Raw genomic sequence first — 20,242 nt, 5'->3', positions numbered from 1 at the left:
TTTTGAGCAGTTTCTGCAAATTTTGTTGACTGGATATTGAACTAAATTGCAAAGAGAGAAAGAGGAGGCAGTTGGATGCGAAGCAGTTGGATGTGAAGCAGAAGTTGGAAATGAAGATTGAAGAACTGGAATGATGAAACATATGATGAAATCCCTCATTTTAGATCCAATTGACTTGAAATTTGAAACACAATGTCTACTAACATATTTGAAGGTGTTGTCATTGTTTTTTTTGGTCTTTAGATAATTCTAAGAGGGATAGAATTAACCATTTCGGGAAAAGGACCAAAATGCCCTTTTGTCCAAAAATTACCAAAACCCAACCAAACAACGTGCAAACTTAATGCTCAATTATATTAACAACATTGAAGTGTTTTAAGACCTTTTTTCATTCACTATATGATTCAGCTAATTAATTAGCCATATCAAGTTTTCAAACTCACTATTTTGAGCACAATTTAACCAATTAAAACTGTTAGACCAAATTCAGAATTTACTACTTGAATTGGCATCAAAACCATTAATGCAACTTAATGTAATTTATGGATTCATAATCCAAAAGGTCTCTTGGTGATTCATCCTCGAACTCCCTTTTTAAAGCTAAATTATCAATGGTAAGTTGAATTTTAGATATCCGAGACAAGTAGAAATTTAGATTTCTTGGACAAGTAGACTAATCAGTGATAAGTAGAATTTCACACTTCATCACTACAAGGGCTTTGACTCAATCAATGAATTAGTTTCCCCTAGAATTTCAGACTTTGGATAAGTAGAAAGCACACTAAAGTGATAATTCGAAAACACCCATACTAAAGTGATAAGTTGATAATGATTCAGTCATTTAACATTCTGAAAATGATTCAGTTATTTAATAAACATAAAATGATAATGATTCAACATTCGATAATGGATTACCTGATAATGATTGATTCTGTGATTCAAATAATTCAAATGACTGAATTAGTAATCGAACCTAAACCCTTCACCCTTGTTGTTGTACGATGAAGCCCTGAGCCCTGAATGATCGCTAAATCGCTGCTTCTATTCTTATGTGTTTTGCCAATCGCTGTTTTGCTGCTTTGTTCTCACGTCTGGACTACGATGACAATTGATCTAGACTATCTTTAAATATAGATTTGGGTTAAACTGAATATACATATAAAAAAAATTGGGCCCCTTAAAAATATGAGGCCATGTGCACATGCCCATATTGCACACCCTCAACACCGGCCATGAATATTGGTTACACGTAATACAAATTATGAGGATAATTCTTCATGGAACAATTTTGTATCAAGACACTGAAATGTGCCCACAAATTATGGTTTTATAAATTTCGAATTCTTATAATTACTAAAGATAAAACCAATCAACATTAAATGTTGGGTTTATCTCATACTTAAGTGTTAGTTGTTTTTAATTATAAGTGTGAGAAATATATTCTGAAATAATGCTATAATAGTTTTATAATACTTTTCTTAGTAAATAAATTTCTAAACATGGTGTTGTCCCACGGAGCCCTGTCATTTGGTTGGATCAAGATCAAACTCGTTTTACACAAACGTGCATTATGCATCTCATAACTTGTCTAAAATCAAGTTTTGAACTCCTTTGATAATATGTAAAATCCATTGCAATAGAGTGACTAGGTGACATTAAAATCATCAACATTTATATACAAGAATTGTTAAATGTTTATGAAATGCAAATGGTCAAATTCTATATTAATTCTATATTTTCTATGTTTATAGTATGTAGCTTGTTAAAAATAATTGTAATACAAAGTTAATGGTTATGATTATTTATGGTTACAAACACAAGGTTTCCTTATGTTTATGATATACAAAATATACATGGAATGTTGAAAAGTATATTAAGGAATTTTTTTTGTTATTGTATAAATAAGGGAAATTGTTATTGTAGCACAACAAAGTTTAGCGAATTTATACATTTAGTCACTCATTTTTTTTTTGCGTAATTAGTCCTTAACATTAGGATTGATCGTCTAATTAAGGGTTTGGGGGAAATTGTCTCAGGTTTACAGGTCACATGCTGACGTGTCTTGACCTACGTGGACTTCAGGTAGACCATGTTACCGTACACAGTGGCATACGTTCCTTAAATGGAACCCTCAATTGAACCAAGTCCAATACATTCTTACCCCAAATTAGGTCATTGTCTCCCTCTCGATACCCTCATCCTGATCGTGAAAACAAAACAATGTTTGCCTCGGTTGGTCAATCCATCAAACCCTTCATATTCGACACCATGGAGATGATGAACAATGTTCCCTATGTAAGTGTAAAAATGGAATCAACGTCAAAAGAACTTCGTGGACTGACGATATCCCAGCTCGTAGGAAAATAAGTATCTATCGTACTTTAGAAGTTAAAACGACGAAAACTACAAGGAAAATGGTTGACTTTTGGAAAAAGTCACAAACTAGACAATCGTAGTACTACTTAAAGTAGGGATTATGAAACAAAGAATACCTAAAATGGAAAACATATGAGGGAATTATGATTTTAATGAAATCCTAACAGTAATAAAAACTAATCGAAAAATGGAAGTTAAAACTAGCCAAAACAACCAAAAGGAAAGTTGTAGAGAATGACGAGACCTACAAAAACATATAAGAGTCGTAGAAAAGGGAGTTTGTATGTGGGAGTTACGAATTTTCCAAGATTATAAAGCATCTTCGCGAGCACCCACACGTAAGACGCGGAGTTCATTATGACACTTTGATCCTCCAGGATATGGATGACGTAGTAGCATGAGAAGGGGACATGTGTCAACACCTGGTGGATCACACACACTTCACGATGCGCAATGCACGACGTGCATATCAAAATCTCCCTATAAGTAGCAGACTCACATTTATCCTTTCTCACACCTCAAACACGCCTCTCTCTCTCACACACACACTCTATCTCTGTCAATATTTGTACAAATGACTCCCGAACGGCTCTCAAGTGCTGGATCTCCCAGTTTTCTACCCTACATCAACGACTTCACAAATTACAATGTAACATCTTGTTTCCTGTCATTTTTTATTTCAGGGTCGTGGGCCGGAAGTCGATTGTTTAAAGGATTTGGGCCTTAAGGAGATAATATTTTGACATTTTTAAAGGAGGAAATGATGGTTGCAAGATCTTAACCTTCGAATTGTGTTTTCGACCGAAGGGTAGAAAAAGGAAAGTCATAGGCCGGGTTCTTGCATGAAACATGGATTTTGTTTTGACAATTTTTAGTCCAAAATATCTAGATAATATTTTAGGGCTCTTTAATGCCTTTCGGTAGATATAAAGATCGTCGAAAACAAAGTTGGAACGAACAAGAAACAGGAAACCGCAACTCGAAGTAAGCTCATAAGCATTCGTAAGATAGAAGCGACAAGATCACGAAACGAAAAAGGAAGAGATTAAATAGAGCCCTAACATGACTGATCAATAAGAACTTTAAGTTTCCTCTTAGTGTAAAACAAAATAGAGATAAGACTCTAATCGAATAAACACTAAAAGGATGACAAGAAGTTGAAGAATTAGAAGTAGAAGTATACATTCAACTGCCTCACAAAACAATCCTTCGCTAGTCGACAAGCACCCAACAAAATTAAAACTTAAAAGAAAAGTTTAATCATTAAACAATTCTGGACGCAACCACCAGCCTCACAATCGAACTCAAAATAGTTCCAAATCTCATTGCAAAAACAAACCTTAAGAAGTAAGAGTCATTCTATAAAGCTACGCCATATGACTAATTTCAAAGTTTTAAATCCATTAAGATCCTCTCAATAAGGTGCCTCCACGTCAGGCACTACAAGTTGAATTTCAGGGACAAAATTTCCTTCAACAGGGGGAGGATGTGACAACAAAGGGAATACGTCATTAACCGTCGTATGTATCTAACGATAAAACACGAAAATATAATAAGAATGATATTGTAACTGTTGGAATAGGTTTCTAAGCCCATAACTATAATTGGTATGTACTTGAATTGATAGTAGCAATGTCCTTCTTGGTTGCCTTCAAACTTGACAATTGAATAGGATAATTGTTAGAGAGAGAAGAATGATTTATTAATTTATTACTTGGTTAATAAATTAATTAGAAATCAAGATAAATGATTTATTAATGTATTATGGATATAATATATTAATTAGAAATCATATTGTTAAATTAATACTTAATCAAAATTAATTTGGAATTTATTTTAGGATTAAAGGAATTAATTGAAACTACAGGGACTAAAGGTGACAATGTTCAATAGTTGAGCATTGGGAAATTCTAGAACCTCCCGAAAAGGGGGTGAACGAAATCTAGATGCTCCCAGGGTTTCCTTGGGCTCTAAGGATGCGTTGGATGCCTTAGGGAGGAAGTTAAGGATTAGGGTTATCCTAGCTACACTTGCCTAATCTAATACCTTCCTAACACTTATATAAACCCTCCACCATGAGGAATTTTGGCCATGCTCTTCCAAGAAGCCTCTTGGACGAAATTTCTTCTTCCTTTCTCTCTATATGTTATTCCTTGGTTGCTTGGTTTGTTTGTGAGCCATTAGAGGCACGACACTTGTGGGGCTTGCTACCAAAGGTCTTCCAAGCAAGGATTCAAGATTATTTACAATAACAGTCTTAAAGGTAAGTATTATAACCCTTTGTTATGTGAATTTTGATTATAATACATAGAACCTAGGGTTTCTTCTTTGTTGTTCAAGTTTGCATGATCAATTAGAGAAAACGTAGATCCAATCAATTTAGGGTTGCATGCATACATAATAATGTATGTTTTGCTCAAAACCCATCAGTAATTACCTAATATATGTCAATATATTCAACTACCACCTTACTGACATCAAACCTTAGGCTCAAAAATAAGTATACTAAAAAGTCGCATCACATTGAGAGTAGGTTAACATATTTAGATTCTATACGATACCGCGATCCCAGAAATATAGGTTTTGCAACAATCCGCCTCAATGTGTGTGAGATATGACCTTTATAGTAAATAAGTATCTATCGTACTTTAGAAGTTACAACGACGAAAACTACAAGGAAAATGGTTGACTTTTGGAAAAAGTCACAAACTAGACAATCGTAGTACTACTTAAAGTAGGAATTATGAAACAAAGAATACCTAAAACGGAAACCATATGAGGGAATTATGATTTTAATGAAATCTTAACAATAATAAAAACTAATCGAAAAACGAAAGTTAAAACTAGCCAAAACAGCCAAAAGGAAAGTTGTAAAGAACGACGAGACCTACAAAAACATATAAGAGTCGTAGAAAATGGAGTTCGTATGTGGGAGTTACGAATTTTCCAAGATTATAAAGCATCTTCACGAGCATCCACCCGCAAGACGCGGTGTGCATTATGACACTATGATCCTCCAGGATACGGATGTCGTGGCACCATGAGAAGGGGACACGTGTCAACACCTGGTGGATCACGCGCACTGCGCGATGCGCAATGGACGACGTGCATATCAAAATCTCCCTGTAAGTAGCAGACTCACATTTATCCCTTCTCACAACTCAAACACACCTCACACTCTCTCAATATCTGTACAAATGACTCTCCAACACCTCTCGAGTGTTGGATCTCTTGGTTTTCTACCATACATCAATGGTTTCACAAATTATAGGTGAGTTCACGACCCCATTTTCCAAACCTTTTCGCGGGGGGGGGGGGGGTACATGTTAAAATGAAATTATACATAATTATTACTAATTTTCGTTAGATAATTATGCTTATAACATTAGGATGAAATTATGCCTGGTAGATACTCTGCCCAAAATCTTTTGAAAATTTTATGCCTAGTTATTATATTGAATCACGGTGATAGATAAGATCATACTTAGTTGTTATGCTGGCCAGTTTCCAAAAAACGCTGATACTCTAGTCATTATTGTAGTCACCCTTGGGATAAGCTTAGTACCTATGGTTACTATGCCCAAATACTCGGCTACGCAAAACACACACACACACACACTATATATATATATATACATATATAATAATAATAATAATAATAATAATAATAATAAGTAAACACATACAAATACAACGAGAATAACAACATGACCAGCCAGGGGAGGCCCCCACAACAAGAGTTAGATGATACATGATTCATCAACACACTGAAAGATTTTCATCTTGCTCCCAACCTATAATCATTAAATCTTAAGTGAGTGAGAGAGATATGTAGTAGATTAACATCCAACAAAAGAAAGTACATAGTTTCATACTAAATACCAAGTACTCGATAACAATTAAAGTGCATTTTCACTTAATCTAAAACAGGAGCTTTAGATTTAGAATACCCAGGTGTATCTTCATCACCAACTATCTTGGCTCGATTCAGATTGAGAGTCCTTTCAGTCTTTTTCCTTCTGATTTTCTTCAAAATGACTGCAACTATGTCACCACCCTGGTCGAGCGGTGGAAATGTCAGGTTGTGCGACGTAGTGATGTTAGATCTCATGTATTATACATACATTGGATAATATACCGAAATATCATACTATGTTATTTCGAATTCATTAAGTAAAGTATATTAAATAGTTATTTGAGATATTGTCACTAATTGTTTTAGGTGGTTTCCTAATAGTAGCCTATGATAGTTTTATTTTATCTTAGTTATTCTAAGCTTGCTTCTTTGAGTTGAGGGTATTATCACTACTTTCTTAAGTTATCTCCTAGTAGTAGTCTAAGATAGTTTGTTTTAGTTTAACAAGGTTACTATGAGTTCCTATAATCGATCTATGAATGTTGAGAGTTCACAAAACCCATGACTCTTCATCGGACGTCGCAAATGTGTTTAGAAAGTTATGCTTGATTCGACTTGCGGTCAGGTTGTAGCTAGAAACCACAAGTGGAAGTGTTAATCTTGTATAGATTTATACATATCTTTCCAACTTACTTAAGATTTAACCATTATAGTTTGGGGGTTAGCTAAAGGTCATTCGGCGTGTTGATGAATCATGTGTCATCTAACCACTTGTTGTGTGAAGCCTCTATTGGTACGTCGTGTTTTCGTCTTTGTTGTATTATACCAGATACTTGTTATATATTATTCATCTTATATATATATATATATATATATATATATATATATAATCAAATTAGTGTATTTTGCGTTGCCAAGTATTTGGACAGAGTAACCACTACGTACTAACTTTATTCAAGGATGGCTATACGTTGGCTAGTGTATCCGCTAGGTGTCGACATTTCCTGGCGTATGATATTTTCTATTAATGTGAGTTAGTACAACAACTAGGCATAATATTGTCTTTAAAAAGTTGGGCAGCGTATTTACCTGGCATAATATCATCCTAATGTTATGAACATAATTCTGTAACTAATATTATACAATTAATAATAATTATGAAATAGTTGTGTTTTAACATGTATTCCCCCAAAAAGGTCTAGAAATTGGGGTCGTGAACTCACTTGTACATATGAAACCGTTGTAGTAGGGTAGAAACCGAGGGTATGAAATTTCGAGAGACGTTCGGGGGCAGTGGCATGCAGATCAAGAGAGTTGAGAGTGTGCTTGAGGGGTGAGGAAATTATAACGCCCACAGATCCGGGTTAGTCAATTTAGAGACAATAAGCATCAAAAATGAGTTTTTGATGGAAGATTATTCAGAAGGATTAATCTTTTCCAAGTGGTAGTATATGTTACAAGGGTTCCGTACATATAAAGAACGCTGAAATCCGAGTTATAACGAAGAAGTTATGACCCGTTGAAGTTTTTCGGTAAAATAGGCACGGCACTGGGAGACATAGATAGTGAATTTACAATGGAGGAATTTTTATCCTTGTAAAACTAAACAAAAGTTTTAGTATACGTGAAACTGATAACATACAAAAAAAGAACGCCCAAATCTGACTTCGTATGAGGAAGTTATGAATTTTCTAAGATTTGACATAGCAGTGCACGATCGGAAACTCGGATTTTAGATCGAGCGGTTTTCGGCCTACGTGACCTAAATGAAAGTTGAAGATCTCATTAATAGGAACTCAATGGTAAAAAGACAGACGAAAACGGAGTTCGTATGTAGAAGTTACGAATTTTACGCGGACATTAAACAGTATAATATCCTCGTACTGTTAAATTCAAGATCGGTCGAGAATTAGTTGATGGAGTCAAAATGAAAGTTGTAGATCTTATTTTTACCTACGCGTGGATATAAAGAACGTTGAAAACAGAGCTCGTATGTGAAAGTTATGAATTTTTGAAAATCGGTTGATTTCTGCCCTATGTGCGATTCCACGTGTCAACGCCTGGCTCAGACTTGGAGCCCAAGCTCACTCACAGCATGAACATCAAGAAATTCACGACGTGAATCTTCCTGCGTCCCCCCTATAAATAAGAGGTGAAACCCTCTTCATTCCTCACACCTCCCATCACTTCCCTCTCCCTAGCACGAGGCAGAAGCCCCAGAGCACCCGACGGCTCCGAGAAAAGAGCCTTTCGGCTCGGGAACGCTGCTCCAGCGGAGCTCGATTTTGAGAAAAACCCGTTGTAAGTGAGCTACGCCTAACCTATCTTTAGTATAGTTTATGTTTCAATATAGTAATATTATTAGGACCTTATAATAAATATTTGCGCTATTATTATGAGTTATATAAACGTCGTTATAATATCTTTTTAACCACTCGCGATACGGGGAATCTAGTTTGGAGAGCCGCTTGGGTTGCTGGATTTCAGAAGTGCTATATGCCAAAATGATCATGCCCACCGATGTTCCATGTCTAGCCCCTGTTACATAGTGGGTGAAGAGTATTGTTTTAACACTTATATAATAGTAATAACACCAAGACTATTAATTAGTCTCGGTTAACATTAGACTAAACTCTAATGGTAATGATGCTAGGTTGTGTCCAAGGAAGTTGTTTTAAGTAAACGAAGTGTTGTTCGAGTATCGAGTCACCACCTTTACAGGTGAGTGCATAGTTACTTTCATCTTACACATAGATATGAAGTATTTTATATAAACTATGTGCTATGTGTGCAGATTATCTGTATACTTGCTATATATGTTAAATGAACGATTTTATACAAGTTTTATATGATTTAAATTGTATACGTATTTATATCTACATAATATGTTGGGTAAAACATGGATAGATGAAATTACAGTTGGAGGATAAGTTGAGAGGTAATATAGACCATGAGGTTAGGGTGAGAGGTGGATGATGTGAGAAGCCATTTTCCCAAATGTTGGCCCTGTCATCTAGCAGAGTATGGATGACAACCACAAACTATTTTAGACAGTCCAGTGGAACACTAGCAGGCTCGCAACCTGTAGGTGTTGTGAACGATGTGTTCACCAGTGTACTCTAAAAACCCATTGACCTGTATTGCGAGTGGACTAACCCTAGCAGAGGCGCCTAAAGGACTCTACCGGCATAAGCGCCTAATAGAGAACATCATAACCTCGACAGATGCGCCTAAAGGACAATACCGGTAGATACATTTCATAAGGAATGTCACAATTCTGGCAACTGCGCCTAAGTGATAAAATTAGTAGCTGTGCTTGACAACTATGTCATTGGCAACGATGGACTTCGTGTCGTTTCCTTAGGATGATCCTTAGGAATAAATGAACGAGAAATAGCTGATTCTTAGGGTAGATCCTTAAGAGTAAAGAAGATAATGGGGATGAGTAATTGGGTTGATTTTTTTGATGTTTAAACATAATAATTATATAATTGTGGGTTGAAAACCCTATGTACTCACCAGGCTTCCCAGCCTGACTCACTCAAGCTTATTTGAATCACATGTGTCGATATGAAGCTACTTTACACTGAGAGATTTAAAAGAGATGTAGATCACTAGTGTAAAAGAATGTAAGTTCTGTTTATGCTTATGTTTCTGTATTGACGATGACATCCCAAATGTTTTAAAATGAATAAAAACACATTTCATCGGAAATACTTTGACAACGTATTTATCATGTTTTTCTGGGAACAAATTCCGCAACCTTTTTATTAAAAGAAGTACTCTGATTTTTATAAAGCATAAACAAAATCGGTGTTTTCTGTTCGTGAAAATGAGGATGTCACAGAAATGGGACTGTCGAATCCTGCTATTTATAGCAATTTTGTTGGTGCACGTCATGCAATTGTGCTTGAGCCACAGGAGGTTACCACGTGTTGTCCTCCTGTTGTGTCATGCCATATAATGGATCGAGTGTTAGGTGCATACGGGTGTGAGCCTCAATAAAAATCAAACTTTAAAATTTCGTAACTCTCGAATACGAACTCCGTTTTCAAAGATTCTTATATATCCGTGTAGGTATCGACATACCCTACAACTTTCCTTTTGGTTGTTTTGGCTAGTTTTAACTTTTGTTTTTCGACTATATTTTATAACCGTTATGATTTTATAAAATTCATAACTCTCTCGTACGGGTTCCATTTTAGGTGTTCTTTGTCTTAAAATTGATACTTTGAGTAGTATTATGTTTCTCCTTTTGGTGTCTTTTGCTAAAGATCAACCCTTCTCCGTGTAGTTTTTGACATTGTAATTTCTTATGCGCGATAGATTTTTATTTACAATAAGAATCATAACTCTTTCATACTAAGTCGGATTTTTACGAAGTTTAATAAGAATCATAACTCTTTCATACTAAGTCGGATTTTTACGAAGTTTATACTTTTGGAATCACGGTAACCTGTAAATTCTAAAAATGTAAACCAACTCTCAAGGTGAGATGATTGTTCACGCCCAATATTTTGAGCCTAAAAGTTGACATAATTAAGGAAAAAATCGAATATATGTACTTATATATGCCGAATGGTTACATAGTTGTCCTATTATATTTTTTTGTCGTTAAATTCTAACAGCGGTTGATGATGTGTTTTCCGAGTTGTCACATCCTCCACCCATTAAAAGGAATTTCGTCCCAAAATTTAGCTTGTAGTCACAATGTTCTCGAAAAATGTGAGGGTACTTGTTCTTCATATGGTCTATGCATTCCCATGTGTACTCCGACCTCGCCTAGAGGTCCATCGTAGTTTTACTATAGGAATGCGGCTCTGTTTAAGTCTCTTAGCTTCGTGATCCATAATCTCGTTTGGCTATTCGACAAAGTTGAGTTTTAAGACAATATATATCTCTTCGAGTGGTATAATAAGTGTATCCTAGGAGATACATTTATTAAGATTTGACACGTGGAAGACATCGTGCACGCTACTTAGCTCTTGGGGCAATACGAGTCGGTAGGCTACCAGACCTACTCTGGCAAGGATCTCGAAGGGTGCTACGTATCTTGGTATGAGTTTGCCCTATTTCCAAATCTTATAACTCCTTTCCAAGGAGATACTCTTAGCATGACTCTATCCCCAAGTAGAAATTCAAGCAGTTTTCATCAAAATTCGGTGTATTTCTTTTGACGATCACGAGTCGTTCTCAACCGTTCTTTGATATGCACGATCTTCTCAGTGGTTTCATGAATGATTTCTGGTCCGGTTAGAAAATTATTTCCTATGTGTTGTTTTTCTAACTAAGTGTCACCAACTTCTGTCCAACAATTCGGCAAACGATACTTTCTATCATAAAGTGCTTCAAATGGTATAACCTTTATTCTCATGTGATAGTTGTTGTTATAGGAGAACTCAACCAAAGGTAGGTGAGTATCCTAGGCATCTCCAAAGTCTATCACACATTCTATGATCACGTCCTCAAGCGTTTATATAGTCCTTTGTCTTTGATCATCTGTCTGCATATGGTAGGCTGTACTTATGTCAAGACGTGTTCTTAATGCTTGTTGTATTATTTTCCAGAACCGGGAAGTAAATCTGCTATCTCTGTCAGAGATAATAGATATCGGTATGCCGTGCAGTTGGACGATTTCCTTGATGTAAGTCATGGCTAGCTTTTCTATTTTATCCATCTCTTTGATAGGTATTAAATTTACAGACTTAGTCAGACGATCGATTATGTTACATCATGTTTTGAACTGTTCCCATTTTGGGTTGGTGATCAAGTATTGGGTATTAGCAGGCTTCGGACCCTCGAGGATTTGGGTTTTGGACTCATTTGGGGTGGATAAGGTATTTCAGATGGTTCGGGTATTCAGTTTGTGATTTGGAATCAAAGGGCATTTTAGTAATCTGTTAGCTCTGGCTTTAGTGGAAAGTGGATGTTCGTTTGGGATATCTTATGGTGAATATGAATTGATAATAGTGTTGAGCATCTCGATACCTTTTCATGGATATAAGGATGGTCGGATGTGGAATTGTATTGAGAAAGATATGGCCTTAAGAAGAATTAGGGTTTGGGAAAAACCCTGGTACACGGGGTGTACCAGGGAGGTACGCAGGGTGTACTGATGTGAAGCCAGTTATGCAATGCATAATGTTGACTATACGCAACGTAGGTGCGATGTTGGGTCGGGGTGCGAGACCCCGTACGTTGGGGTATGAGGAGGTACGATGGGCATACGAGGGTCAGGTTGAAAACCTTAATTTTAGGGTTGTACCCTATATAATCTTAATTTTAATCTCTTTCTTCATTTCTAAGATAACCTCCACCCTCTAAAACCCTAAAAATCGTCCTTAAGCTTTCATGGTAGCATTTTGAGCTTATGGAGTCCATTTTGGTGTGTTGGGTCCATTTCTAAGAAGATGGAGATTGGTGCAAGGATAGGAATCAAGAAAGAGCTTATGGATCTTGCTTATGTGTTTCATTTCTAGCTTGTTGGAGGTATAAAGCTTTGAACTTGATCATTGATGTCTTAGATCTATCATTTATGAGTTTTGGTTCATTTTGGTCCCAAGAATGAGATGTAGTGGTCTTGATTTCGCTCCAAGAGCTTTGAGTTGCCCCTCTTAGTGTTTCTGAGGTTCAAGGTCCATAAAGTTTGTACCTATAGAGTTTAAATCCATCCATGCATGATTTGGGGCCATTTTCATGATAGTAGAATGTTATACTTTGAGATTGGGTCTTCTTGGGGCATGCAAAGTCACAAAGTCGGTGACTTTATGGTTCTAGACATTCATTTAGAAGTATATATGTGGCTTGGACTTATGGTGTCAAGCATTAAGAGATTAATGAAGGTTTTGGCTCAACGGAGGAGTACGTTGGGCATACAATCTAGTACGCGCAACGTGCAAGCCAAAAAGCCTATACACTTAGCGTACATCTAAGTACGCCCCGCGTACTCAATCAGGAGGAGTTTTGCTGATTAGGCTTCGGTGTGGGCCATCTGTTGGGCTTAATTGTCTTTAGCTCTATTGGTCCATCAGGTTTTGGTCTGTTTGTGAGTTTGAGAAGGCCCACAAAGGGCGTTAGGCTGGGCCACGAGTAGTTTTTGGTATTTTGGGCTTTACTGTTTAAGTTATTAATGGGCTATTGGAATTCAAAGTGTTTTGGACTAGAATGAATGGTTGGGACTGAAGATAAGGCCCATGTACGGGGTTTGGGCCCAATTTGGAAAATTGGGCCATTGGTTGATTAATTGGCCTTTGGGCCTTTCAAATTGTAGTTTGGGCAATAGTTTGGACAATGATAGGTTAGGGGTACAATGGTCTTTTTACCCCAAGTATGGAGTTATGGTTATGGATTGGGACCCAGTTGGTAATTGGGTATTGTTTTGTTATTAGTAGTTGAGGAACTGTCAGTCAGCGGCCAAGGGTTTTTTGTATGATTAAGTAGTGCGAGGTGAGTCTTCTCACTATATCTATGGGTTGAAGGCACTAATACCGACCCATTACATGTTATGTGGTATGCTAGTTGTCTCTGTGATACTTGCATTGAAGACCACGGGGGGAACCCATGGAAATTGGATGTCATAGCATGGGGGGAGCCTATGACATTCCAGGTAAAGACCGTGGGGGAAGCCCATGACATTCCAGATAAAGACCATAGGGGGAGCCCATGACAACTATATATATATATATATATATATATATATATATTATGATAATCTATGGTTGTATGTTGTATGGTACTTTGGGGAACTCGCTAAGCTTTGTGTGCTTACGATTTTTAGTTTATGTTTCAGGTACTCCAGTTTTCAATTGGGAGAGCTCTAGATGATTGTATAGCACACACCACATGTTTTCGTATTCTGCGAACTACTCTGATTTGATGATGTTTTGTTAAATGTTTTGTTACCTTGGTTTTGGGAAAAATATGTGTTAACGATTTATAAATCTAAAAACAAAACTTTTTATGGCATGATTTTCGGGTCGTTACAGATTACTACCTAAATCGTGTCGTAACCATTTGGCATCTTGGGAAGTTTCATGACGAAGTCCATTGCAACTTGTTCCCATTTCCACTCAAGTATTTTGTGATGTTGCATTAGACCTGAGGGTTTTTGATATTCTGCCTTGACCTTAGCACAGGTCAAGCATTTGTTCACATAGGTGGCGATTTCTACTTTCAAGTTTGGCCACCAATACCTCTTCTTTAAATCAAGATACATCTTATTAGCCCCTGGGTGGAATGACTACCTTGTTATGTGAGCTTCATCTAAATCCAAACTTCTGATATCACCAAATTTTGGCACCTAGATTCGGTCCATGAAACATAAGGTTCCATCATCTTTGGAATCAAATTGTTTCTCCATTCCTCGCAGGCATTTGTCTGCCTTGTTTTCTTCTTTAAGTGCCTCAAGTTGTACTTCTCGAATTTAGATAGGAAGTTTGACTAAATTGTCAAGGTGAGTGCTTTCACTCTGCGAGACTTAGCTCATTCCTTTCTTCTTAGGGCATCAGCTACCATGTTATCTTTGCCCGATTGAAATCGGATTTCACATTCGTAGTCATTCAACATATCTAGCCATATTTGTTGCCTCATATTCAGTTCCTTTTGATTAAAGATGTGTTGAAGACTCTTGTGTTTGATGTATAGGACACACTTTGTGCCATAAAAGTAGTGTCGCCATATCTTTAAGGCGAAAATTATAGCTTCCAACTCCAAATCGTGAGTGGTGTAATTATTCTTTTGGGTCTTAACTTGACGTGAAGCATATACGATTACTTTGTCTCTCTGCATAAGTACGCATCCCATTCCCTAACATAATGCATCGCAATAGACTACAAAGTCTTTGGTTCCTTCCGGAAGCGAAGTAATTGGCACAATACATAACATGTTTTTCAATTTCTGAAACGTAGATTCTTGGTTTTCCTCCAGGTTGAACTTCGTATCCTTTTGCGTCAGTACTATGAGGGGTTTACCTATTTTTGAGAAATTTTTGATAAATCTCTGGTAATAGCCTGCCAATCCCAAGAATTGACGTACCTCTGTTGGCATTGTAGGTGCTTCCCAGTTCTTTATTATTTTGATTTTGGAAGGGTCTACGTGAATTCCCTTGTTGTTGGCTATGTGTCCGAGAAAATTTACTTCTTTGATCCAAAACTCACACTTTGAGAATTTGGCGTACAATTTCTCTATTCTCAACAATTCCAAGATGATGCATAGGTGTTGACCATGTTCTTCCTTGGGTTTTGAGTATATCAACATATCATTGATGAGTACAATCACGAATTTGTCCAGGTAAGTTTTACAAACATGGTTCATTAGATCTATGAAGATCATTAGAGCGTTGTTTAGACCGTAAGGCATAACTAGAAACTCATAGTGGCTGTGGAGAGACTGGAATGTTGTTATTGGGATGTCTTCCTCTTGTAGTCGAAGTTGATGGCACCCCGAACTTAAATCAATATTTGAATAAAAGACGGATCCTTGAAGCTGGTCGGATAGGTCATTAATCCTTGAGAGTGGATACCTATTATTGATCGTTAATTTGTTCAACTCTCGATAATCAATGCACATCCTGAAGGTTCCGTACTTCTTCTTAACAAATAACATTGGGGATCCCCAAGGTGATAATCCCTTATCAAGAAGATATTGAAGCTATCCAAATAGTTCTTGCATTTCCGAAGGGGCTAATCGGTAAGGAAATTTTGCCACTGGCGCTGCCCCTGGAACTAGTTCAATTCGGAATTCGACCTCGCGAATTGGCAGTAGTCCAGTTAAATCCCCCGTAAATACATTGGGAAAATCACATATTTGGGGTATGTCTTTGATTTCATTTATCTCGCCCCTGTTATTTATGATGTGGGCTAAGAAATCGTAATATTTCTTGTGAAGGTATTTATGTGCCTTCACGTAAGAGATGATTCTAAAGTTCTTGCTCAACTTATCTTCACATATCACTAATGATTCTCTGTCAGTTAAGGATAATCATACTACTTTGTCGTAGTATAGGATTTCAGCTTGATGCGGTGATAACAATCCATGCCAATTAGAACATCGAAACTTCCGATTATAATATGCATTAGGTCGACGTGGAAGGTGTGGTTGTATAAAGTCAGACAATAATTTTATAACATTTCCTAAGTACTACTAGATTCTCCATTAGCCTTTTTCATTACGTAAGGCCCATCTAGGATCTTAGACTTATGGCTTAAAAGTGCTCTAAACTTATGTTAAGTGAAGCATTTCTCAACACCAGAATCAAAGAGTACATTTGTGTATAAACCGCTAAAAGGAAACTTACCTGTTACCACGGTCAGATCTTGGATGACGTCCCTTGAGCCAATCATAAATGTTGTACCTCGATCATTCCATCCTTCATTGCTCAGTCTTCAACAATTTCTCTTGAGGTGTTCGATTATTCCACATTCAAAACAAGCTTGACTCTCAGGCACCACAACAATTGGTGGATTGGTCGTGGTGGCAGGCGTAGCTCCAAGATGTCTACAATATTTGATGGTATGCTCTTTCTTATTGAACTTGTTCCAGAATAGGCAGTTGCCCAAGTGATTGCATATGCCTTGCCAGTCTCTTGTTTCTTACTCGGAGTGTAATGTCCTAAAGACAGTGATACAAATTTTCATTTGGAAGTTTATCAATTCATTCATAAATTGTTCCAAATCAAACACCAAGTTATAATATTCAAAACATCATAGTACAATTATTCACAATAGGAAATCTTGAGGGGAGGATGTTGTGCCATCACGTCAGGCCCTCCCCTTTCGAACCAAAAGTACTTGAAACCATAAATAAAATTGTAAGCACAAAGCTTAGTGATTTCCCTAAAGTACCACATACCATACATAAGAAAGTGAATGCTATTGTCAAATCATAGTCTTATAATCGTTTCCTGCCATGGGCCAAATCATGGTCTTTCCTTGCAATGTCGAGGGCCAAATTCCAATCTTTCCTTGCAATGCCAAGGGCCTAATCCCGGTCTTTCATACAAGTGCCAAGGGACAGATCCTGGTCTTTAATACAATTTCCAGGGACTAGATCCTAGTTTTCATGCAAGCATTATAAAGAAAATTAGCATTCTACACAACAAAGTAATGGGTCGACATTGGTGCCTTCGACCCATGGATCTAGTGAGGAGACTCACCTTACAGACAGACGAGAAAACAGATTAGCATACCTCTTTGAGATCAACTCTACCAATCATCTTAACGAATTTAGTGACAATAATCTCATCATACATATCAAAATACCTAAAATACCCCTTGGCCAAACCCTAGTCAAAATCCAGGTGAAAGTCAAATGAGTCACCAGAGTCGCACAGTGAGTACGATGGGCGTACTCAACAGGTATGCAGGGTGTACCATGCGTTTGACCAAAAATGAGGGCTGACTACGTACACGCATCGTACCCTTTGGTATGCCTAACATATGCGGCTGCCATCCAACCCAACCCATTAAGTGCTAAATCCTTGAGCACCTTCGCCCAAAATCCAGATTCGAACCCAAAAAGGTGATCTTAACCATAAAGTTTCCAACTTTATGGTTTTGCATGGCTATTAAGACCTTAATAACAAAAATCCTAACTTCTTGACCCATTAAGACAACCTAGACCATACATGAGAAGAAACCAATGTCCAAGATCACATTATTATGACTTAACACACCCATAAACATCTGAAAGGACAACTCAAACGTCTTGGAGCATTCCATGCTCACAAAGTTCAAGATTTGGGACAAAAAGGGACCAACTTTAATCTAAAACTAGATATAAAGAAATGTTCATCAAGGTTGGAGCTTTATGCCTCCATAAGATGCACAACGGAATGTAGATGTTGGATCCAAGGCCTTGAGTGAAACACTACAACCTCAAGGTTCTTCCTTCTTCTTCAAAAGTTCAAAAATGTCACTAAAAGGCTCTTCAAGCTTCACAAGGAACTCATACACTTTAGGGTCTCGAAATGAGGAAGGAGGATGGAGTTAAGAGAGTGCATAAGGCCTTAAAGACGTTTAAATATGGTTCCAAACCCTAAAAATTAGGGTTTGCACCCTGGCTACGTATTCCCACCATACTCAGGGTATGCCCAACGTACTCATGAATGGCCAATAGTTACGAAAATGCCATTAGGGACCAATTTTGTAAACAAATCACAATACAAGGGTCAAAAGAGAACACCTGAGAGAAATTAAGATGTTACACGGAGCTTGCTTGCAAGTATCCTTAAATCCATTTTTGGAGTTGCGCTTGTTTTCTTCTGACTTCGGGAGGTCAGCTCTTTGGACCGTGGTGCCTCATCTTATCTATTGGTTGTTTAGGTCGAATGCCAATCTCTTGGCACTATCATACGTTATTGGTTGGGATGTTGTGATCAACCCTTGTATAGGCTGAAATAACTTCCATATGTATCTTTTGATCTTCTTAATTGTATTCTGGCTCTACGAAACAAAGACAAAGGTTTACGAGATCATTGAATCGATTCGTGTAGGTTGAGATGTCAACGTTGGTCATGGTCAAATTTCACAACTCTTTCTCTAATTGATGCATTTCCTCCCGAGGAAAATATTCCTCGATAAGCATTTGTTTGAGTTGCTCCCAAGATATGGCATTTGCACTTACGAGGCCCATTGTGTTGACGTGGTTGTTCCACCAAGACATGGCTACATCCACAAAGGTGTAAGCAACAAACTTCACCATGCATTCCTCAAGACAAAGAGTTGATCTCGAACATCGATTCAGTCTTTTCGATCCACCTTGTGAGTCCTACAACTCCTTCGTTTCCAAATAAAGTCCTAGGTTTGAAGCTAATAAAGTCCTTGTAGGTGCAAGTCCTCAGTGCACCTTGATTATTTACTTGCAAGTTTTCATTTCGCGCTCCAAACCCAAATCCTATATGGTTGGTATTGCCTAACGTTAGCACTTTGCTGTTCTACCAAGGCCTCAATGGTTGCTGTATCCAAAGGTTGGCTGCTCTGAGCAGATTGGGCATCCTGATCTTGGGGACCTTACTTGGATCTGCTCATTCTTGGGGGTGTCATTTCTTGATTCCTAAAGTTAGTTTCGTGACGTGAGTTACTTGATCGTATACGTATAGTTAGCGTCCTCGTGGGAGTGATTATGATGAGTGTTACTATTAGCGTTAGTGTTAGTCAAAGAGTAGAGTGATAACACAACACACACATTTCATACAACCATATTATATTATACGCATCATAATATTTTACATAATGGCCACCAAAAGGGGTGGTTAGTGTAAGAAAAGCCCTAGAGTTTACAAAATAAGCAAGTATGACATATTTGTGAACTTTTCTAAATATACTAACCCAAAAAGTATCGATATATCTATCCCGACCATCATGCTAGGAAAAAAATTCTAACATCCACAATACATAATCAAAAGTTTCATAAGCTACACTAGCTATCTGTAAAGAAAATATATATAAGCATCAAAAAACAAGATCCTCGACTCGGCTCTATCCACATGTTGCTCCAAACTCTCAATATGACTGTAAATCTCCTCCAATAATTGTTGATGAAACTGCATCTCATCTCAGGCATCCTGCATCTGTCTTGCAATATGAGGATCCTCATTTCTACCACACCCTCTCCTCCTCTAAGTACTATACCCGCTTTGCTACCTGCAATAGGGTCACCCTCAACTGGAAAAGCCTAGTATACATGGCTCCTAAACAATCAGAATGTTGGGTAGTTTGTGGCACCAAGAAGGAGATAGTCTGTTCCATCGTCTGAGATAGATCTGGTATGGTAGAGTATTCCCCTACCTCAGGGTGAAAACCGATATCCTCCTCCTGTCGCCATGCTCTCACCTGAGGTATCCATGCGTAGTCTCTACAATGCTTCTTCGCTGGAGGTGGGGGTGCTAGTCTTTTTCAATTGGGGATTGTCGTAGGCTTCCTTGGGGTATTTTTAACCCGAGTACCAGTAATGGGATCTGTATGATCGGTGTGAGGGTGTGGGAAGTGGTGGTGATATCTTTGGAGAGGAGGA

The sequence above is a fragment of the Lactuca serriola genome, chromosome 3, assembly GCF_051521515.1.
Source record: "Lactuca serriola cultivar US96UC23 chromosome 3, Lser_US96UC23_V15, whole genome shotgun sequence".
Classification (NCBI taxonomy): Eukaryota; Viridiplantae; Streptophyta; class Magnoliopsida; order Asterales; family Asteraceae; genus Lactuca; species Lactuca serriola.
Note: the sequence above shows the minus strand (reverse complement) of the source record.